Below are 24,737 nucleotides of genomic sequence, written 5' to 3'. Positions count from 1 at the left end.
TAAAAACATAAATAATGTTTTGGGGTTCTATGTAATTTTCTATGCAAATAAATTATGATTTTTACATGTAGGAGAGAAATGGCAGAATTGGCCTGGGCACTCCAGAACGCCTGAAGGTGCTCCGTGCATGTTGGGCCTCTGTATGTGGCCACGCTGTGTAAAAGTCTCACACATGTGGTATCACTGTACTCGGGAGTAATAGCAGAATGTGTTTTGGGGTGTAATTTGTGGTATGCATATGCTGTGTGTGAGAAATAACCTGCTAATATGACAATTTTTTTGTGGGGGGGAAAAAAAAAAAATCTTGATTTTGCAAAGAATTGTGGGAAAAAATGACAACTTCAAAAAACTCATCATGCATCTTTCGAAATACCTTGGAATGTCTTCTTTTGTCGTCAGTACTTCAGGTGTGATCAGTTTTCAGAGATTGGCACCATAGCTTGTGGACTCTAACTTTCACAAAGACCAAATAATATACACCGATTTGGGTTATTTTTACCAAAGATATGTAGCGGTATAAATTTTGGCCAAAATATATGAAGAAAAAAATTACTAATTTGCAAAATTTTATAACCGAAACGAAGAAAAATGCATTTTTTAACAGAATTTTCGGTCTTTTTTTTTTTTTCTTTTTATAGCGCAAAAAATAAAGAACCCAGCGGTGTTTAAATACCACCAAAATAAAAAGCTCTATTTGTGTGGGAAAAAAAGGACAAAAATTTCATTTGGGTACAGTGTTGCATGAGTAATTGTCATTCAAAGTGTGAGAGCACCGAAAGCTGAAAATTGGTCTGGTTATTAAGGGGGTTTAAGTGCCCAGTGGTCAAGTGGTTAATTACACATAACATACAGTATATATTATATGATATATATTGTTGGATATTAGTATAAATATACCGTACAGTTAACTATTCATTTTTAATGTGTCTGATTTTTTTTTTTTTTTTTTTTTTTTGTACAATTTATTTGAGATATAGATAGATTAGATTATCTAATCTATCTATCAAATCAGACACAGTAAAATTCATACTTGTAGTGTACAATCTGATAGAGAGATATTAAAAAAAAAAAAAATATATATATAATTTTCATTCTATGTAATTAATATAAGTTTATCTAAGTAACTATAACCCTTCTAATAAACATTATTCCTATCTGCCAAAGTATCTCCATATATACTGTAGATAAAATCGTAAATTGTAGTGTACAATTTTTGTATTGTGTATATAATCTTAGTTTATACATATCTTCAAAGATACAGTATATATCTATGTAAATAGTATAGTCACCTAAGTAACTATAACCTTTCCAATAAACATTATTGCTATGTATTTATCGATCACTATCTATGGTGTTGCTTTACTAAAACTGGAGAGAGCAAAATCTGGTGTAGCTCTGCATAGAAACCAATCGGCTTCTAACTTCAGCTTGCTCAATTAAGCTTTGGCGAAAAAACAAAAAAAAATGAAAAAAACTATTTCAAATATATTGCAGACAAAGTCAGGTACAGTAAAAGGAAATAGTTCATTGTGTACAATAATTTGGATTATAATAAAGTTTAGCACATTTAGAGTGAGAGTCCTCAGTCAATTTTTTAGGTGTGGTCAGTGTCTTGTAGATGTCTGGACAATGGCGCTTTGTCATGTAAATCAGTCAATCACCTTTTTAGAAAGTGACATTAACCTGAGTCTGCCCCTTTTGTGTTGCAGGTCCTATATAAACATGGATGCCCCCCCCAACGCTCGACAACAATTTTATATACAGTGTGGTTAGTATCTCCCCAGGAGCAGAGGACCTCTGGTATTGTAATTAAATACTTTGTTATGGTATTATTATATCAGTATGGACGGATAGCACATAGAACTTCCATCTGGTCCTTAACTTTCTTGGCTTATGTTTATTGTAAAATGATTTATGTTTCCCAGTCTTTTTATTTTGGCCAGTGATTTTCAAATTATGTTTTTAACTACCAAACTGCTATGTCTTAAAGACTTATAGCAGTTTGATAGCTAAAAACATCAGTTGAAAAAGAAATAAAATTCACTAGAAACCATCACTGGCCAAAATAATGGCAAATTGGCTGTTCACTTTGCAGGGGAATGTTTCTTTAGCTTAGCTAATGTGGTGAAAAATCACCTTGGCTAAAAATACCCAATCAAATGCAAGGAATTTTTTTTACAGTATTTTTGCTTGCACATGATTGGATAATGGAAGTCAACAGAGATTCACCTTATTCACAAAACCATGGGAAAATTCTCTTTTCAAATTGAACAACCTATTCAGTAAATCAACCCCAATGGGCTTCACCTTTTTTGGTAGGCTGAGTTGGCCTTGGATTACTTTTATGTCTTGGAGATTCTAATGGTGAGATCTCCCTTCCAACTCTTTATCTGGAGTTGTGTGTTCCTACCCATCTTTTGGTGTTTCAGTTATGCCTGTGGAATTAAAAATATATAAAATAAAGAAAATATTTAGCAATCGGAAAGCCGTCATAATGGCCACACTTGGTCATTAGACCCAGGACCTCAAGATGGGAGATCTCACCAATAGGGTTCTCCAGAGATATAAAGAACTGCCAGATGGTTTAACTCGCCAGCAAATGCAACCCCAATGGGTTGATTTACTAAAACTGGAGAGTGCAAAATCTGGTGCAGCTGTGCATAGAAACCAATCAGCTTGTTCAAATAAGCCTTGACAAAAAATAGCCTGGAAGCTGGTTGGTTTCTCTGCAGGGCTGCACCAGAGTTTGCATTCTCCAGTTTTAGTAAATCAGCTCCAAAGCATAATAAATAGTGCCTAAAGACAGTGGGGTTGATTTATTAAAACTGGAGAGTGCAAAATCTGGTGCCGCTCTGCATAGAAACCAATCAGCTTCCAGGTTTTATTGTCAAAGCTTAACTGAACAAGCTGAAGTTAGAAGCTGATTGGCTACTAAGCCGAGCTGCACCAGATTTTGCACTCTCCAATTTTAGTAAATCAATCCCAGTTTGTTTTAGATAAAGTAGGGTTGGAGCCTTTATCAGTTCTTTTAATTGCTGTCCATGTGCCCGTTGGTGAGATTTACCCTATTAGTCTTTGTGATTATTATCACAGGGTGCGAAAGTGTGAAAAAAATATGGCGTTTTCACTGGAACAAAGGTAGAGGGAAAATGATCCAATGGGGACCACTTGTTCTGGTTGCAATTATCTAATTATCTTTGCAGAGATCTCCTCGTAAGTCCTGTTGTGACTCAAGACAAAAAGTAAAGGAAAATCCACCCAACTGGACATAGACAATAAAAATGATAGGAGTTTTAATTATTCTCTACTGTTTCCAAAATAAAAAGAGAATTTAGGTTTTGGAGATGATTTAAGGCATGCTAAAGGAGCTCCCCAGCTCACTGCATGATATTAACATGCCTTAAGTGTCATTACAGTGTAAGAACAGGGCCAACGCCTTTATGGAGAAGTAAAAAGAACGTGTCTCCACTCAACGTAAAATATAACATTAGTGCTTTTTGTCTTTCCAGATACAATCATGTTATTACCTGTTATCCCTCTGGTGATGATGGACGAGATCCTTGCCGGAGTGTATTTAATCAAAGTTCTGACAAGCACATACGAGCGGCTGAGTCAAGATATCCTTGACAAGTTTGGAGATAAGTTGGCACTCATTTTGTGCCATAGATACAAGGGGCACTGGAACCTGAGCAAGCCTAAAAAGGGCCAGGCATACAGGTACGTATTTATTTATTTATTTATTTATTTATTTTACTCTACAGTCTTGACTGATAACTATCTTTTGACTATTTGAAGACATTAGATGGCCATTGTCCAATGAGTGAGATTTACTAAAACTGGTGCACACAGCATCTGGTGTATAGTAACCAATCAGCTTCTATGTTTTATTGTCAAAGCTTAATTTAACAAGCTAAAGTTAGAAGCTGATTGGTTACCATAGGCGTGCGCAGGGGGTGTGCCAGGTGTGCCTGGGCACACCCTAATCACCAAGGTTGCCAACCATGTAGTGTCTGTAAAAGGCCAGAGGCTACAGTTGCTTCATGTCTCTGCTGCCTCCTTAGCCAATGGTAACTACACTGCCTAGCCCCCTTTCCCAGCGTGCCTTATTTGACTTTACAACAGAAGGTGCCAGCAGCTGGAGCAGGCAGGAGAGGGAGGACTTAACACAGCCTGAAGTGTGGGACAGGATTCAGACTACCAGGAGAAGCTAAGCACAATGTAGTCAGTAAACATACATACACACGCATTGATATGTGTTTGAGCTTTGGGGTGCACACCCTAATGCAATAGGCTGCACACACCTATGTTGGTTACTATTCACAGATGCTCCAGTTTTAGTAAATCAACCACAATGCTTCATCTTTCTTGGTAGGTTGAGTTGGCCTTGCATTTCTTTTATGTCTTGGAGATTCCAATGGTGAGATCTCCCTTCCAACTCTTTATCAGGAGTTTTTTGTGTTCCCACCCACCTTTTGGTGTTTCAGTTATGCCTCTGGAATTAAAAATATATAAAATAAAGAAAAGATTTAGCAGTTGGAAAGCCGTCATAATGGCCACTGCCAGATGGTTCAACTCACTGGCAAATGCAAAAATTCAAATTTCAGTTATGGGTGCACAGACCTTTTATAGGCCAGAAGATGAAGAAATGACAGACCCAATTTATGGTGTAATATTTAATTCTGACTCTATTCTTTTTCAGATGTATCAGGAACAACAAAGACATAAAGGATCCGAGCATCCTAGAGGCCTGCGCTCAATGTTGCCTCAAATACACAGACTTGTGTTTGCCTGACGAGATGACCCTGTGGATTAACCCAAATGATGTCTCTGTTTTGTGAGTAGTCAAAATCTTATATGATAATACTTTAGCAATTCTCGGTGTGTGTATATATAGCAGTATTAAGTTAGTGATTGTATCTTGAGGTAAACCTAACCTTAACATTAACCAGCTACTGTGATTGGTGACCCCATACAATGACACCATTACTGATGCCAAACTAGGCCACACATCTTCACCAGCCTGCCTGGCTATAGCCAGGAGCGAAGGGGAACCAGGAACATGGATGATGCAGCATTAGATTAAAGTATTTGACTCCAGCCTCCTTGTGGTGGTTGTTGTTTTCCAGGTACATGGTTTCTCAGTTATTTAGGTGCTCTATTTAAGGAAGCGTATAACGAGAAGAAAACTTCCTACATATAAAGTAAATACATGCCCAAATTTATATTAAAGTTTAAAGAGCAGGGGAGCCAAAACTATAAGGATGCAAGGGTTGAAAAGTTTATTGTAACATGGTGGGGGGATGTTTTTTTTTTTAATTTGAGATTATCCTCCATTGCTGCAAAAGAGGAGATGGAGGATCTCGTTTATTCAATGCTAAGCAATGATAAGTGACTGCTTGCTGCTTTAATGCACTCAATATTTTTTAAATGCGTTTATTTTTTTTATAAGTAGATTGTATAGGCTTGAGTTAACGTCCTCTCATTTATTAATAGGGTGGTAGTAGACAACCACACATATGCATTGAAAATCTATGGGTCAGGGGCCCTTTCTGCTTCAGAAATTGACTTTATGTTGGAACAAGAAAGTACCATCTTAGATGACATCTCCATCGCAATTTCTTCACTCTCAACACCCAGTTACTGTACTAGCGGGAATGGTGGTAGTACTCAAGATAGTAGACCGCCAGCCTCATGTACGCCTCCTGAAGAAAACATCTGGTGGGCTCCCAGCGTGAAACCTGGAATTCCGGTAAGAATTGTGATCAGTGATATTGTACATTACATAGGTATTTTCGAAAATGATAAATTGACCAAAAGAGTTTGTTTGATTTAAAGTTAAAGAGGAGCTCCACCCAAAAGGTCATCCCCCAGTAATGGCATGTTTGGGGGGGAGCGTGTACCCCATTTTGGCAGGTACCTGCTCCTATTTCCACTTTGATCTCCTAGGCAATAGAAAGCAGAAGTTGTCCCCCCAACCCCGCAGTCTTCCTGGGTAAGATAGATGTGTATATATATTATTTAAATGTTGAAATATTTTAATAATACGCTGGTTTTGTGCTTAGCTGTTACCGTATATGTTTTGTTTGGCCCTAAATTTATTATTTTTTTTAAATAATAATTGAATATTTAATAATAAAAACAAACAAACAAAAAAAAAAAATATATATATATATATATATATATATATATATATATATATATATATATATATATATATATATATATATATATATATATATATATATATATATATATATATATATATATATATATTAGGACACCTCTGCTGTATTTTTCTCTTAGAGATTCACATCTGATGTGGTACTCCTACTTCCACCAGATGTATAACAAAAAATTGGAGATGCAATCTGTTTCTATTCAAAAGCGTTTTACTTCAATCTTCATGCATATACAAAAAATGACTGCACAGTTTCGGACAGGAACTCCGTCCTTCATCAAGTTGCATTTATAAGCACTGTTTCTTCTTAAAGAGAAAAATCTAAAAATATATTCTTTTTCCCTGCAGGACTCTGAATCCCTGCCTGAAGAGCAAGAGAATATTACCGACAAATGACTGTAGACCCAACACAAGCTTTTTGGTTGTTGGCACTATGAGAAGGAACACCCGGCTGTATATACTTTTAGAGATTTACTTTTTTTTTCACCTGTAGATAAATAAAGTTTTTTTTTTTTTTTTTTTGTTTTATTTCACAATAAAAAAAGACCCTATTAGCAATCAGAATTCATTGTGGCTTTTGTATAATATGGACATAGAAAATGTGATAAAGTTTATAATGTATAGCTGAACATTGGCATAGCCAATAACAGTCCACCTGGTGGATATGGAGGCTTGGGGGATGTTTGGGGCTCTTTTAGGTAGGTTGTTGAGGCAAACTAAAGAAATAAATTGGGTTGTGTGTAAATGGCAGCACAGATTCAGTACTGTATCTTTAGGGGTTGGAGAGGTTCTCTCCAGTCTAGAAGAGTTGATATCAGACACATAGGAGGAGTCATTAAAGTGGTTTTAAAGCCTTAAGATTTTTCATCTTAAAGTGGAACTTCAGTAATTTTTTCATCTTTCCATCTGTTAAATCTTCTGCTCTTGTTGTTTTATCTTTGGATAGTAAATAATGTTTTTTCTGCCAGTATATACCTTATACAGCCCACTTCCTGTTTCTTGTCTGGTCATTAGCCTAGGCTTATGACATCATGCACAGCTCTCTCTCGTCAGTTTGCCAGGAAGGGGGGGGGGGGGGGGGTGAATCATAAGAGGGCCAATGAGAGCTGCAGAACTGGAGGTGTGTCTGTGTAAATCCAGGAAGTGAACAGGCAGCAGCTTCAGCTGCCCACAGTTAAAATGGATGTAGTCAAAAAGAAACAATTACCTTTTTGATGCGCAGTTATTTTCATAAGTAAATTATAAAAAAAGCAAGCTGCAAAATCCTATATGTGACACAAACACACAACGTGAACAATAATAAACTGGTGACTCTGGTAGCGCTTTTGACAAAACACAGTGAATATAAATGTAAAGATGGTCAGACATCACTTTAAACAAAATTTCAAATATGCATATAATCATATATCCAAAAAAGAAGGGCATGTGCAAAAAATATACTAGCAACAAAGGCTGCAATATGTTGTGCAACAATATTTTAGAAGGTTGTGAGTAATAGTCCATATAAGAACACCCGATATGATGTAAAAATCCAGCGAAGGTCCAGTTATATGGAAACAAGTGCTTGGGTCCACCACCATAAATGGAGTGCCTGGCCGCTTACCAGAAACCCATGACCCCCCCCCCCCCCCCGTTACAGAGGGTCTGAGTAGGCTGTTAAATCCTGCTGCTCCGGACCACCATAAAGCCAAGATGGGAGCTGGAATGGGACATCAGGGACTGTGGTACAGATGGATGGATCCACAGGAAAAAAACTTTGCCCTCAGTGGAGTGGTATAACCATAAAAAGAGAAGGGGGAGGGCTCCAATAGTGTAAAATCGTAAGACCAGCCTTATGATTTTACACTATTGGAGCCCTCCCCTTTTCTTTTTATGGTTATACCACTCCGCTGAGGGCAAATGCTGCTGGTGTAAGAAAAACTTATGCTGGTGTTGCTGCTACAGGATCTGGGAAGGGACAACAAGCAGGGAAGGAGCATGAAAATGTTTTATCTTCCTCCCTGTTTAAAAGGAGGAATGTTGTGCCGTTAAAATGGGAAGGCGGTGGAATCCCCCCACATAGGAGGACAGTGGTGGATAAGATTCTACAGATGGGGTTTACACCCACAGATATCTTTGCCCTGATCAGTCCGGCAGGTTCCTATGAATATGATTTGTCCTTTATCCGTCCGGAGTCTTTGGACATATTTTGGGAGAAGTATGAACACGTGTGTAGGGGCCTGCCGGACTGGAAAGGGCTCATCCCAAAGCTTGTATCACGCCAGCCCCTCATTAAAATGGTAACAATTTTGGTCCGCAATGAATCCATACCACAAGGGGATTTATCTGTATGGTTGAGGAGGTATGGAGACGTCCTGAGCCGCCTAAAAAAGATTGTAGATGATTGGGGAATATGGATGGGGGGATGGTCTGTGCAGCTAAAATTAAAGGTTGTTGATAATGTCGTCCAGCATCTGCCATCCTCGGCTTTCCTGGGGAGGGACAGGCTGACCATCTTCTATCCAGGCCATCCAAAGCTCTGCAATAAGCGTGGTGATAAAGGGCATCTTGCATCCTCCTGTCCAGTGATGAAGTGCTCTCTGTGTCAGGGTATAGGACATTTGGTGAAGGACTGTAATATTATCAGGTGCAATCTGTGCAATGCGGTGGGACATCCTTACAGTCAGTGTCCTGAGGCAATGCACAACAATCCTGATCTCATGAGAGAGTTCTTCCGCATGGACATGGAGGATGCTCGGAGCTCAGCAGCTGGGGTGCCTGTGAGTCCATCTGAGTCTGTGCCAATACCTAATGTGTCTTCCCCAATCTGTGGTGCCCCAGTCTGTGCCAATACCTAATGTGTCTGTGTCTCCCCAGTCTGTGCGTTTACCTAGTGTGCCCAAGTCTTCTGTAGGTAAGGTATCAGTTGCCAAAAATGTGTCCAATCCTTCTGTGTCTGTGTCTTCTAAAATTGCAGAGGCAGCAAGAGGTGCTGAGGCAGGTGTGGTGCCAACCCCCCTCCCCCGACGCTGCAGGGTTTCTATTGAGGATCGTGGGGTGGATGGTGGAGAGGCTGGCACGGTGGTAGATAAGGGAAGGGTAAGTGGGGGGGGGGAGAGGGGTGAAGGGGAGGATAGGGGTGGGGAGGCTGTTGAGTCTGGTTTGTCTAAGGATGATATGGAGTGGTTGGAGGATAGGAGGAGGAGGGGCAAAAGAAGGAAAAAAGGGGGTTCAGTTACCTTAAATCCTAAACTTTTGCTTTTAGAAAATAAGTTTAAGGTCCTGTCTGATGATGAATGGGACTCATTCAGTTCTGCATCCTCTATGGATGATGAGTGCTAGGGTGCAACGAAGCATGCTGGTTCTCCAAGGAGAGGGAGTAGTCAGGCTAAGAAACGGCTGCCTCAACTACCCTAATGGCAGTTCCCACTCCATTAAAAGTGGCAACCATTAATGTTGCCAGCTTAAAATCAGTAAGTGCTCGTCATATGGCCTTATTTTTGCTCAGCGGGTTTGATGCTGACATTTTGTTTTTGCAAGAAACCCATCTGAGTAGTCTGGCCGATATATATCTGGCAAAGAAGGAGTTGAGACGTCCCTCATTTTGGTCTCTTGGGGCCGAGCCTTACAGCGGAGTTGCAGTCCTTTTTTCTGGTATGGTAACGTGCCGGCGGGTAATTGAAGTAGAGATAGGGAGATGCATGGTCTTAGACGTCTGTCTGAAGGGGCAGGACTTGCGCCTGATTAACATCTATGGTCCCCAGACGAAGTGGGACAGGAAATGCCTCTTTGCAAAGATTAATGCCGCGTACACACGATCAGACTTTCTGGCATACTTGGTCCGGCATACTTTCTGATGGACTTTGTCCGCCAGGTGCGCCTGATTTTAAAACGGACGGACTTGCGAACACACGACCGGACTTTCTGACGGACTTTCGCCGGAGTTATGGCGGACTTTCAGAATGAACGGACTTGCCCACACATGGACAAGTCCGTTCATTTTGAACGTGACTCAGGTGCGACGGGACTAGAAAAGGAAGTCAATCTTGCCGCTTTTATCGGCGAGATTGACACCTTGCGAGCCCCGTCTCGGGGCATACCAGGCCCTTAGGTCTGGTATAGATTATAAAGGGAAGCCCCTACGCCAAAAAAACGGCGGGGGGTCCCCTCTAAAATCCATACCAGACCCCGATCCGAGCACGCAGCCCGGCCGGTCAGGAAAGGGGGTGGGGACGAGCGAGCGCCCCCCTCCTGAACTGTACCAGGCTGCATGCCCTCAACATGGGGGGTGGGTGCTTTGGGGGAGGGGGCGCCCTGCGGGGTCCCCCACACCAAAGCACCTTGTCCCCATGTTGATGAGGACAAGGGCCTCTTCCCGACAACCCTGGCCGTTGGTTGTCGGGGTCTGTGGGCGGGGGGGCTTATCGGAATCCGGGAGCCCCCTATAATAAGAGGGCCCCCCAGATCCCGGCCCCCCCACCCTATGTGAATGAGTATGGGGTACATGGTACCCCTATCCATTCACCTAGGGAAAAAGTGTCAATAATAAAACGCACTACACAGGTTTTTAAAATAATTTATTAAACAGCTCCGGGGCGGGGGTCTTCCTCCGGCTTCGGGGGTCCCTCCGGCTCCTCTTCTCCCGGCATCAAGTTGGTTCTTCTCCGCTCTCTCCGGCCTCTTCTCCCGGTGTTCCAGTTCTTTGGCCGACTCCTCCGCTGTCTTCAGGCAGCTCTCTTGCCAGCGGAGGTCCGGACTTCTGGGCTTCTTGTCTTCTTCCCTCTTCTCTTCTCCAAATGTTGACACGACGCTCTCTCCGGCTGGATTGCTCTCTGAGGGCTCCGTTGTGACTTATATAGGCGGAGACCCCGCCCTTTATGATGTCACAGTCCCTGGGCATGCTGGGACTGTGACGTTTTAGGGGGCGTGGTCAACATCACCCAGTGACCACGCCCCCTAAAACGTCACAGTCCCAGCATGCCCAGGGACTGTGACATCATAAGGGGGCGGGGTCTCCGCCTATATAAGTCACAACGGAGCCCTCCGAGAGCAGTCCAGCCGGAGAGAGCGTCGTGTCAACATCTGGAGAAGAGAAGAGGGAAGAAGACAAGAAGTCCAGAAGTCCGGACCTCCGCTGGCAAGAGAGCTGCCTGAAGACAGCGGAGGAGCCGGCCAAAGAACTGGAACACCGGGAGAAGAGGCCGGAGAGAGCGGAGAAGAACCAACCGGACGCCGGGAGAAGAGGAACCGGAGGGACCCCCGAAGTGGGAGGAAGACCCCCGCCCCGGAGCTGTTTAATAAATTATTTTAAAAACCTGTGTAGTGTGTTTTATTATTGACACTTTTTCCCTAGGTGAATGGGTAGGGGTACCATGTACCCCATACTCATTCACATAGGGTGGGGGGGCCGGGATCTGGGGGCCCTCTTATTATAGGGGGCTCCCGGATTCCGATAAGCCCCCCCCGCCCGCAGACCCCGACAACCAATGGCCACGGTTGTCGGGAAGAGGCCCTTGTCCTCAACATGGGGACAAGGTGCTTTGGGGGGGCCCCGCAGGGCGCCCCCTCCCCCAAAGCACCCACCCCCTATGTTGAGGGCATGCGGCCTGGTATGGTTCAGGAGGGGGGGCGCTCGCTCGTCCCCACCTCCTTTCCTGACTGGCCGGGCTGCGTGCTCGGATCGGGGTCTGGTATGGATTTTAGGGGGGACCCCACGCCATTTTTTTGGCGTAGGGGCTTCCCTTTATAATCCATACCAGACCTAAGGGCCTGGTATGCCCCGCGCTCGCCGCAATCGGAAAATGTGTTTTTCCTATTGCAGCGAGCGCGAAATGCAATAACCTGCCCTTGCATCGTATCTGGTCCGTTGGACCAGCATACAGACGAGTGGGCTTTCCGTGGGACCAGCACACAGACGAGCGGACTTTCCGCCAAAAACGGAGTCCGACGGAAAGATTTAAACCATGTTTCAAATCTAGGTCCGGCGGGCTTTTGGGAAAAAGTCCGCCGGAGCCTACACACGGTCGGATTGTCTGGCAGACTCTGGTCCGCCGGACCAAGTATGCCGGAAAGTCCGACTGTGTGTTCGCGGCATTAGCCTTTTCTTTTTACGGCCCAGCAGGTTATCTTTGGAGGTGATTTCAACACTATTACTAGGTCTAAAGACAGGAGAGGTTTCAGAGATTAGCTGGGCTATGACACCCTTTTTCTTAATGCGATAGTTAGGGAAGCAGGTCTGGTAGATGCGCACATTAAGCGATGCCCAGACAGCACGGGGTTCACTTTTCAGCGAGGTAATAGTCAGAGTAGGATAGATAGGTTTTTTTTTTAAAGGGAGACTCCGCTTTTTCGGCACCTGTGTGTCGGGCAGTGGAGTTTTCTGATCACTGTATTCTATCTGTGACTCTGAATGCCCCAGACATGCCACCTAGGGGGAGGGGTATCTGGAGATTGAATTCGGCCCTCCTGGAAGATGAGAGAGTAAGACAATCCTTTGAGGTTTTTTTTCAAGCAGGTAACGATCCTAGACTTTTGCATCAGCAAGTCAGAATGGTGGGAGCTTGTTAAACAGCGGACTGCTGGGCTTTTCAAGGCCATAGGAAGAAAGAAGCAGCAAGATAAGTATATCACCTACCAGCGTTTGTGGAGGAAACTTGACCGCCTTGTTTCGAATGGAGGAGATTCTGGGGCGATCTCTGAGGTGAAGCTCCTCCTTAGGAGACATCAATATGACCGGCACGCCTCTTTGGTTCAGGAGAGGGATTACGGGAAATACCATTCGCCTGACCCTTACCAGAACTGTAAACAGAGCGTAGCAGTTAAGACGGTCAATGGCCTGAGGGACAGTATGGGCTCTCTGACAAAGTCTAGGTCAGGGATCCTGGAGGTTGTCAGGTCATACTATGCCGATCTCCTGGGAGGAAGGAACCTTGATCGGACAACGATGTTGGGTTTTTTGGACTCTACACCAGGACTGGAAAGTAATGTTCCTTTGATGAATTTGACAGATGAAATCACTGCAGATGAGGTAATCCAGGCTATTGATAAACTAGCCATCAAGAAAACGCCAGGGCCAGATGGTCTGACAGCCGAGTTCTATAAATGTTTTAAGACGATCCTGGCTCCCTACCTTGCGGAGGTTTTTAATGGCTGTTTGAATGAGGGTTCTCTACCTCCCTCCATGAGGCAATCTGCAGTGATCCTTCTGTCAAAGGGTAAAGATCCTTCGATGATTGGGAATTGGCGCCCCATTAGCCTTCTTAACGTCGATAGAAAGATACTGGCAAAGATTTTCTTCTGGCGATTATCACCAGTTGCCGGCAGTTTGTTATCCCGCCCCCAGCACTGTTCGGTCCAAGGTAGAAGCACTTTCTCAGCGGTGTTAGCTGTCCGGGAGGCCTTGGAGCGTTGTAGGGCTGCTGGTTGGGGTAAATTTTTGCTGACATTGGATCAGGCTAAGGCCTTTGATCGGGTTATTCATGAGTACTTGTGGCTCCTTCTTGACAAATATGGCCTGGAGGGGGGTTTCATTGATTGGCTCAAGATTTTGTACAAAGGGGCTGAAAGCTTTCCTCTGGTTAATTGTTGGGTCGGGCAGCCCTTTGTGGTCGGCTCAGGTGTGCGTCAGGGGTGTCCATTGAGTCCTCTGCTATATGTGTTTGCAATCGACCCCTTCATTAGAAGGCTAGAGTGGACCGTTGTGTGGGGTACCTTTGGGCATCGCTGGTGAGCCTCCTTTGAAGGTTGTGGCCTATGCTGATGATGTTTCTGTTTTTATCTCTGGGACTGGGGAGGTGCAGGAGGTGGTCTCAGTGATAGGGCAGTATGCAGAGGCATCAGGTTCAAAGGTCAACCAGGACAAGTGTGAAGCTTTCTGGATGGGTGTGGAAGGTGAGAGCTTTGTTCTCCCGGATGACTTCCCGGAGCCCCAACAAAAAATTTGAGTTCTAGGCATTGAATTCGGCCCAGGTTACTATGGTCATGCAAATTGGGTGAACAGGCTGGAGAATGCCGATGCCAAGGTGGCAAGCTGGAAAGGTTGGCAGCTTTCCTTGAGGGAAAAGGTTGATCTGATCAAGACTTACCTGATTCCGATTTTTCTGTAAGTCAGTTTTGTTTGCATTTTGCCAGTTTCTCTCTATACCAGGATCTATAGTTGTTTCTTCCAGCTGTTATGGGGGAACAGAATAAACCTTGTCAAAAGGAATGTGACTTACCTTCCTAGGCAGGAGGGTGGTCTAGGGATGGTCAACCCTGTAGTCTTTTTCTCTGTAATGTTTGTGAAGTACAATCTTGGTAACATGTTGGCAGAGAGACCGCCTGGGTGGGTTGGTATTTTCCAGTCCTGGTTTAGGCCCTTTCTGCGAGACTGGAAAAATGGTGGGCCAGTGAGAAGCCTGAGGGTCAAGCATGAACAGCTCCCGGCTTATGTTGCCCCGTGTTTGAAAATGCTTCGGCATTGGCAAGTAACAGCAGGAGAAATCAGATCTCTTCCAAGGAAACTTCTTGAGAAGCGGATCATGAGCTCTGCTTTTTGCGAGCCACTGGCCTTGAGGTATTGCCCAAGCCTGGTTTTGGGGGTGGGTTTGCGATTGATTAATTTGGAGAGAATCCCAATGAAGTTTAGGGATCAGGCTTGGCTTGCCTTTCATGGAAAACTATATGTGAAGGGCAACTTGAAGTTTCTTTCCATGAGTGATCGGGGCTGCCCGAGAGTGGAGTGTGGAGGAGTGGTGGAGTCCATGGATCACTTTTTACTTCAATGCCCTTTTAATATAGAGGTGTACAAGAGGGTTGGGAGGGCTCTGAGTATACCCTTCCTCCCCCATATGAGTTATGCAGAGTGGGTGTATGGGGCATTCCAGACTCGTCGGGATTATGATTTGGAAACACTTTTTTTAGTTAGTCTAGTAGTCCGTTATTTCACGTGGAGTGCACGGTGTCAGGTATCCTTACGGAGTAAAATCCTCCCTGTCGAAGTGGTGGTGCAGGATATTCTGGGTGAGGTTGGGAAGATTCGGGGTCTTGAGACGGCAGGTGGCAGCAGGAGGCCTGGATAAGGGCGTGGAGGAATATCAGGACTCTGTAGCTGCTGCCTGTTGATCTCGGGGTGTGTGGCTTTTCTTTGTATTCTTGATTCACTCCCCTAGATTTTCAAGATGAAATATATTTTTGATAAAAGGCTACATGCATGGTGATGGTGATGTTCCTTAGTCTGGCTCTCCCGTAGGGATTGTGTTGTGCGCAATTTGGTTTGTACCATTTATTATGTTCTTGTTTTGTATTATATTCAATTATTTTGTAAATATGTTTATTTATTTATTATGGTTTTATTGTATATAAGTTGTTGTTTGTAAGATTTTCAATAAACAAAATTGACCCCGCATAATGGGCACGGCCGGTGTGTGGAGATCCAGAAACTCAGTGCAGGGATGGTGGAAACTCCTCATAATGGGCACAGTGGGTGTATAGACTCATGAACACATGTATGGTGGAAAACCCAAATGATGGGTGCAGTGGGTGTGCAGACCTTGGAGCTCAGCACAGGGGTGGTGGGAGCCTCACATAATAGGCACAGAAGATGTATGGATCCAGGAACTCAACACAAGGATGGAACCTCTCATAATGGGCACAGAAGGTGTGCAGATCTGGGAACTCAACGCAGAGATGGTGGGAGCCCCTGCTGATGTACACAGTGGGTGTGCGGACTCAGAAACTCAGTAGAGGAATGGTGCAAACCCCTGATAATGGGCACAGTGTGAGTGTGGACCCAGGATCTTAGTGGAAGGATGGTGGGAACCCCACATAATGGAAACAGCAGGTGTGCAGCTGTGTTAATGCAGTGTACTGATGGTGGGGTCCCCTCATGATAGGAACATTATGTGTTCAGACCCAGGAACCCAGCACAGGGATGATGATAACATCTCATAATAGGCACATTGCAACCCAGGTATTTAGCATGGGGGTGTTGAAGACCATTCATAATATGCAAAGTAGATATCTAGCCCCAGGAACGTAAGGATGGTGGGAACCCCCTGAAATGGACGCACCATGTGTGCAGACTCAGGAATGCAGCACAGGGATGGTAAGAAGCCTTCATAAAGGGCACAGTGGGTGTGTGGACCCAGGATCTTAGTGCAAGGAATATAGTGACCCCACATAATGGGCACAAATGGTGTGCAGACAAAGAAACTCAGCGCAGGGATGGTGGGAACCCCTCATTATGGACACAGTGGGTGTATGGATCCAGGGATTTAGTGTAGGGATAGTGGGAGCCTCTCATAATGGGCACAGTCAGGGTGCAGACCCAGGAACACAGAGATGGTGGAACGCCTAATAATGGGTGCAGTGGGTGTGCAGACCTTGGAACTCAGCACAGGGATGGTGGGAGCCTCTTATAATAGGCACAAAGGGTGTGTGGATCCAAGAACTCAACAAAAGGATAGTGATAACCCCTCATAATGAGCACAGTAGGTGTGCAGATCTGGGAACTCAACAAAGAGTTGATGGGAGCGCCTGATAGTGGGTACAGTGGGACTGTGGACCCAGGATCTTAGTGCACAGATGGTGGGTGTCCCTCATAATAGGGACATTATGCGTTCAGACCCAGGAACTCAGCATGGGGATGGTGGAACCCCTCATAATGAGCACAGCAGGTTTACAGATGCAGGAGCTTGATGCAGGGATGATGAGAACACCTCATAATCGGCAAAGTGTGTGTGCAAAATCAGGAATTTAGCACAGGGACGTTGAATAGGCAGATTATGTGCAGACCCAGGGACTCAGTGCAGGGATTGTTGGAACCCATTATATTCAGCAAAGTAGATCTAGGCCCACGAACGCAGGGATGGTGGGAACCCCTTGTATTGGGTGCAGCATGCGTGCAGACCCAGGAACTCAGGACATTCCTGGTAGGTGTAGGACTGTCAGCGCAGGATCTTAATGCAAGGATGGTGGGGACTTGGAACTTTAGTGTAGGAATAGTGGGAACCCCTCATAACAGGCACAGACAGGGTGCAGAACCAGGAACACAGGGGTGGTGGAAAACCCTCATAATGGACGCAGTGGGTGTGTAGACCCTGGAACTCAGCACAGGGATATTGGAGCCCCTCATAATGGGCACAGCAGCTGTACAGACCCATCAGCTCAGTATGGGGATGGTGGGAACCCCTCACAATGGGCACAGCGGACTATTTAAAGTTTATCTAAACCCTAGAGCAAAAATTGATAGTGGTAGCTGTATTCCTTTGCTTTTTTCACTCTTTTTTTCCCTTTATTTGTACCTAGTAATACTTCCATGAACACACTTCCTGTCCTAGAGTACTGAGGAACGTTGTCATCCTAGAGCACTAAGTGGGTTTGGACAATACAGCGCCTCCATCTCTTCTCCATAATGGGATGAGGGGGTGTTTTGTAGCCTATGGAGAAAGCGGGGAACAATGTTAACTGATAATAGTCCAGAGGCAGAGAGCACAAGATTTCTGGCTGGGTGATTTTTTTTGTGCTTGTCGAACAGATATAATTAAATGCTTATAGAGCATATAAGAGAAAATTACTGTCAGATTTTACATATACGTTAAGTGTATTCATATCCTTGCTGTATTGATTATCAGCTTTATATTGTATAATGGGCAGTATTAAATAAGTAATGAGTAATAAAAGAAAAGTATACTTTTCTTTTTAATAAACCATAGAAATAAGAATCCCCCTTAAATTGGGACTTTGACAGACCACCACCTCTTGAAATAAAAAATATATTTTATTGATATGTTTAAAAAGGACGTAAAAGCGTCTATAACATACAGAATAAAAAAAATCATTCCATACACAATTGATACAGGATCAAGACAGAAAATGTATACAGAGTGAAACTGGTGAATATACTCTCATAGGGGTAGTGTACCCCAATACCCGTCGAGTTTCCGGTATTCTGGTACCTTCATCTGGGGTTTGAGAGTTGTAAGTATTTTGTACATGTAAGGATTCTACAAATATACAAAGAGGCATGTCAGATAGGAAACATCACATTATAGAAATAGAAATTTTATAGAAATTTGTATATTTGTAGAATCCATACATGTACAAAATACTTACAACTCTCAAACCCCTGATGAAGGTACCAGAATACCGAAAACGCGTCGGGTATCGGGGTACACTACCCCTATGAGATTATATTCACCAGTTTCACTCTGTATACATTTTCTGTCTTGATTCTGTATCAATTGTGTATGGAATGATTTTTTTATTCTGTATGTTATAGACGCTTTTACGTCCTTTTTAAACATATCAATAAAATATATTTTTTATTTCAAGAGGTGGTGGTCTGTCAAAGTCCCAATCTAAGGGGGATTCTTGTTTCTATGGTTCATTATGTAAGGGATGGGACCACCACACTCTCTATTTGTTATGATGGAAGCCCCCCCCCCCCCTCTGGTCTACTTTTTTTTTAATAGGTTGTATAGATAGCTAATGCCTGCCAGGAGTTAGCAGTGTTTTCATATATAAGAACCCAATCTTAATCTTTGTGAATTGTCTTTTACATGTAAAATACTACAGTATAAACGTATATTATAACATGCGATAAAACCTTTAGTAAATGAAAAATAAAATTTTGAGTGAAAAAAAAAAAAGCAAAAAAAAAAGCAAAACATACAGTAATGAAAAAACTACATGCATTGTGCTAGAGAGAATTAACTTTAAAATTAGAGTATAGAGAGGAGAAGCAAAGTGCAGTCACTGGGGTTGATTTACGAAAACTGGAGAGTACAAAATCTGGTGCAGCTCTGCATAGAAATCAATCGGCTTCCACTTTTTTTTGTCAAAACTTATTTGAACAAGTTGACGTTAGAAGCTGATTGGCTACCATGCACAGCTGCACCAGATTTTGACCTCTTCAGTTTAAGTAAATCAATCTCATTGTGTATTACTATTAAGTAGGAAGCAATGCTTGCACATGTAATGAGTGTACATATATAATAAAAAGCAAAAAAAAAAAAGCTTTCCAAACTAGTAAGGCCTCTTTCACACAGTACTGACATTTGAGCATCCGCTTTTTTGGATGTAATTTCAGTTGTCTGTTTTGCACATATTCTCGCGTATTTATGCACTTACTTGAGCGTATATGCGCGTTTGCATGCACAATACATTACTAGGGAAAATTCATTAAAATGTATGCTGTATTGTGTGTATGTGTGTGTATTTGTGTGTACAGGCACATTGTAAACAATAAGCTGCATTTTCGATCAGTTAAAAAAAAAAAAGAAGCTTTTTCAAGCTGCAGTGTGCAGCGATCAAGTGCGAGGTATCGGCCTTGAATTCAGGGGCAGTGATCAAGGCTGACCAATGTCCTGACCTATTAAAACCCCCATTGTAGAGATTTCCAACAACTCGGATAGAAAATGAAAAGAATGCTTCCAATGTGGACAAACACTAAGTCACTAATCCTCCCCTACTCTGTCCAAAACAAAAAGGAAAGTTTTAGCTGGAGCCTGGAGTTGAAGATTATTTAAAAAAAAAAAAACAATTTATTTATAGTTCCATTCTCTAGAAACCAAAAGTGAAGTTGTGTGTTATAGGTTCATATATATGTAAAAAAAAATACACATACTGTATATTATTTTCTTAATAAAAATATTATATATAGATATATATATATAGATATATATATATCTATATATATATATAGATATATATATATATATAGAATATTTTATTAAGAAAAATATACAGTATGTGTTTTTTTAGATCTCTATCTATCTATCTATCTATCTATCTATCTATCTATCTATCTATCTATCTATCTATCTATCTATCTATCTATCTATCTATCTATCTATCTATCTCTATATATGTAAAAAAAAACACATACTGTATATTTTTCTTAATAAAATATTCTTTATAGATATATATCTATAAAGAATATTTTATTAAGAAAAATATACAGTATGTGTTTTTTTTTACACATATATGAACCTATGAAACATAACTTCACTTTTGGTTTCTATAGAATGGAACTTGGAGGAGAAAGTACAGTACATCCATACATATGCTAATCTCTAGTGTTGTGTCAATATTAGTGTACACCTGTAGTGTAGTCTACTGATTAGCATTCACTTACATATTCTTTGGAGCCTGATTAGTTGGATTGTCCAGGATAAGTGTTTGAATGTACTTAGCTACTTTACGCAACTTCCATGTACCTTTCCTAAAACAATACCCATAAATCTGCATAAAAAGCATTAATCAAGAAAATAAAAAATATTTAATACATAAAGTTGGTGGTAACATTAGCTAGATAGTTCTAGTGTATATTATTTTTTAGTGTATTATATATTTTTTTGTCTCTGTTGGTTGAACTAAATAGTCTTTTTTTCAACCAAATATGTAACTTTTTAACTATATTCACCAATCAACTGAAACAATTTTGCAATGTTCCTTGTGGATAATATTTTTCTGTGTGCTAAGATTTCACAGGTCTCTTTTTTTGTTCACTTGAAATTGATTTAGCATTTATTTGGCCTTGGGGATCCAATTTTCTTGAGTCATCATTTTAAGTCATCGTCATTTATTATCATTTTTATGATTTCAAGTCACTATTGATTCTCATTTTTCCACGACTTGGTTGGGACTTATTAATACACTTTTTTTTTATTTATAATATTGTTTGGTCACACATATTGATTATTTTTCATTAATCTTTACATTTTGTGGTTTTATTCACATTTTTGTATTTAATGTTGTAGCGCGGTTCTTTCGATTATTTTGATTTATGTATTTTTGTATGCCAACATTAGAACTGCAGCTTAATATATTGGGAAGTGCGGTATTTTTGGTTATTTTTCTGGTATTTTTATTTTTGACATTGATGGTTTCCAGTCAACTTTTTTTTTTCAAAGTATTTTTAACTATAAAGCTGCTATAACACTTAGAAGGGTTGATTTCCTAAAGGCTATTTGGCTGTTCAATTTTCACGTTTTTGTTTTTTTTTTCTTTGGCTTAGGTAATGTGGCCAAATATTACATTGGCTAAGATTGGCTAAGATACCCAATCACATGCAATGGGAATTTAAGAAAAAAAAGTATTTTTGCTTGCACATCATTGGATGGTGGAAGTCCTTCTTCACAAAGTCAAGGGAAAATTCCCTTTCGAAGTTAACAGCCTATGTGCCTTTAGTATACCAAACCCCAAAGTGTACTAAATAGTGCCTGAAGACAGTTTACTTTGGATAGAGTAGGGTTGGAGCCATTATCAGTTCTTTCTATTGGTGCCCAATATTTACATATTTCCTTTTTGTGATTATTGTCACAGAGAGTGAGATTGTGAAAACTTCTAAAATGTGGAGTTTTTAATGGAACAGAATTAGAGGGAATATGATTCAATGGGGATACTTATTCTGGTGACAATTGCCTAAGAATAAAATTACTTTGGGCAGATCTCCTCTTCACTTTTTGTCTTGAGTCACAACAGAAAGGAAGGAAAATCCTCCCAATTGAAGACAAAATAACAAGGGTTTCCATTATTCTCGACTGTATCCAGAACGATACAAAAAGTGTGTAGTCCATTATCATTGCATCATATTTTAACATGTCTTAATTACAGTGTAAGAACAGGGCCAATGCCTTTGTGGAAAAGTAAAAAGACACAAATGTAAAATTTGTGTTTTCATCTTTACAGATACAATGATTAATTTCACTGGCATCCCGGAGGAGATGAGGAAGGAGATGATTGCCGGGGTAGAATTTATCAAGTATATGTCGAATAGATTCAACAAGCTGAATCCAAAGATCGTTCATGAGTTCGGAGAAAGGTTGGCAGAGATCTTGTGCCGAAAATACACCGGGCACTGGTTCCCAGATGAGCCAAATAAGCACCAGCCATACAGGTAAGTCTTTATTAATGTAAAGTCACAATTACTAAATATCTTTTGACTAACTGAAGTCATTAAATAGCCGTTGTCCAATGCTTCAGCTTTCTTAGTTGGATTATTTATATGTCTTGAATATTCCAATGGTGAGATCTCGCTGCCATATATTCCAACTTCTTATCAGGAGTTTTGTGTGTTCCAGCCCACCACTGGTGTTTCAGTTACACCCTTGGAATTAAAAATCTATAAAATAACGAAAATAATTAGCCATTGAAAATCTGTCATAATGGCCACATCTGGTCAGCAGACCCAGGAACTCAAGTTGAGAGATTCCACCAATAGCGTCCTCAAGAGATATAAGGAACTGCCAGATGGTTTAACTCACCAGCAAATACAAAAACTAAAATATCAGTTATTGGTGCACAGACCTTTTTAGGCCAGAAGATGAAGAAACTACAATTATAATATCTAATTCTGAATGAATTCTCTTTTAGATGTACCAGGATCACCAGAGAAGATATGGATCAGAGCATCGTAGAGGCCTGCAATCAGAGCAGACTGCGGAACAGGAAAGACTTGTCTTTCCCCCCAGAGATGACCCTGTGGATTAACCCGAATGAAGTCTCCTATTGGTGAGTAGCCAGAATCTTTTATGACAGTATTTTAGCATTTCTCAATACATATATAGCAGTGGTAAGTCAATAATCATATCTTACGAAAAACCTAACCTTAACATTAACCAGTCCTCCAACTATGGTTGGTGACCACATACCATGACACCGTTATTGATGGCAAACTAGGCCACACTTCCTTACCAGCTTGCCTGGCTATTAGACATGTGCACTGCCAAAAAAATTGTTTCTTTTCGTTTCATTCTTTTTTTTTTTCGTTTATCGGATCATTCGTTATGATCGCATTCGTTATGTCGATAATTCGTAACTTCGGATGCATTTGAATTCCTTATGTTCCATTCATATAGATGTGGTATTTGTTATTTCAAATTCACATGTAAATACATACATATGCCAAAATTGATGTTAACGTTTAAAGAGCAGGGAAGCCAATACTGTAAGAATACAAGGGTTGCAGAGTTTATAGTAACACTAAGGGAGGTGGTACTTTTTTACATGTAAAGACATCCAGTACTGCAAGAGAGGGTCTGGATTACTCAGTGCTAACCAACAGTTATATGTCATCACTTACTGCTGACTTGATGCTTTCAATACTTTTTTTAAATGTGGTTTTTTTTTTTTTGGAAGTAAATTGTATATGCTTGAGTTAATGTCCTTATTTTTTTTAATAGGCTGAGAGAAGAAAACCAATGATATTCATGGGCCACCGTTGACAATGTCTATGGTTCAAAAGGAAATATCATCTTTTTGGAACATGACGACACCTTCACAGCTAACCCCACCCTAGAAGACAACTTCTTCAGTGAAAGTTATTCACCCCATCATCCCCCAGCATTATGGATGAGGAGTCGGACAGTGATTACTATTCTGACTGTAGCTGTGAAGATTTCACATAAACACCACCAATCACATTTTGCCCTACCGAACAGGGCAACTACATTTTTCCCATAATAATACCTATAATTCGGGTAAGGAATATCATTCCATCATGCATCATTATCATTGTAGGAATATCATTGATATTGCACATTACATATTTGTAAAAGAAAAAAAAAAATACAATCACCACAAGAGTTTGTTTCATTTAATTGAACCTGTCAGTATCTGGTAAGAAGCGAATAATGTTCAGGATTTGATGGTTCACTGTTCTTGGCTGTGTACAGGTCAAGTGGTACAGTCTACTTGAACTACTCTGCTTATAAGACAAGGATGGAGTAACAGAATTAACAATAACGTCCCACTTCCTGGCTCAAACCGAAAATATATAGATATAGATATATATATTGTATATATATTTAGTCCTGCACATGATAAAGAAAGTTAAGGGGAAAAAAAAAATATATATATTTAAAAAAATTAAAAAATATGTATTAGTCTTGAACATAAATAAAAAAAAAACATATATACAAAACCACTATACATTTTCATCTAATATATATTATATTATATTATATTATATTATATTATATTATATAGATAGATAGATAGATAGATAGATAGATAGATAGATAGATAGATAGATAGATAGATAGATAGATAGATAGATAGACATAGATATATATCTATATAGATATATAGATATCTAGATATCTATATATATTTTTTTTTTTAATTTATGTTCAAGACTAATAAATATTTTTTAATTTTTTTAAATATATATAATTTTTTCATATATGTGTATATATATATATATATATATATATATATATATATATATATATATACATACATTTAAAAAATGCACAAAAAAGGGAGAGGGAAGGGGAAAAGGAGAAAATGGAATATTAATGAGCACACTAGTTAGAAAGGTATAAGCCTCTTCCCCCCGAAAACTCCCCCACCCCTAACCCCCCCCCCTTTTTTTAAATGTATTTATTTATTTATTTTTTCTTACATTTATAAATTTAATAACACATATAGGACACAAGCACAGAAAGATCTCACCCACTTACCGACCGTCTCCTGTACATATACGTCATCGGTTTGAAGATGGATATCTCGGTATCTGTTGGTAGCTGCTGCCACAACCGAGGTATCCATCTTTAGAGCCGGCGGTTCTGTTTACGATAATGGTGGGGTCTGCGGC

Source organism: Aquarana catesbeiana, linkage group LG10, assembly GCF_042186555.1.
Source record: "Aquarana catesbeiana isolate 2022-GZ linkage group LG10, ASM4218655v1, whole genome shotgun sequence".
NCBI classification, from domain to species: Eukaryota; Metazoa; Chordata; class Amphibia; order Anura; family Ranidae; genus Aquarana; species Aquarana catesbeiana.
The sequence above is the reverse complement of the archived record's forward strand: the minus strand, read 5'-3'. Positions refer to the sequence as shown.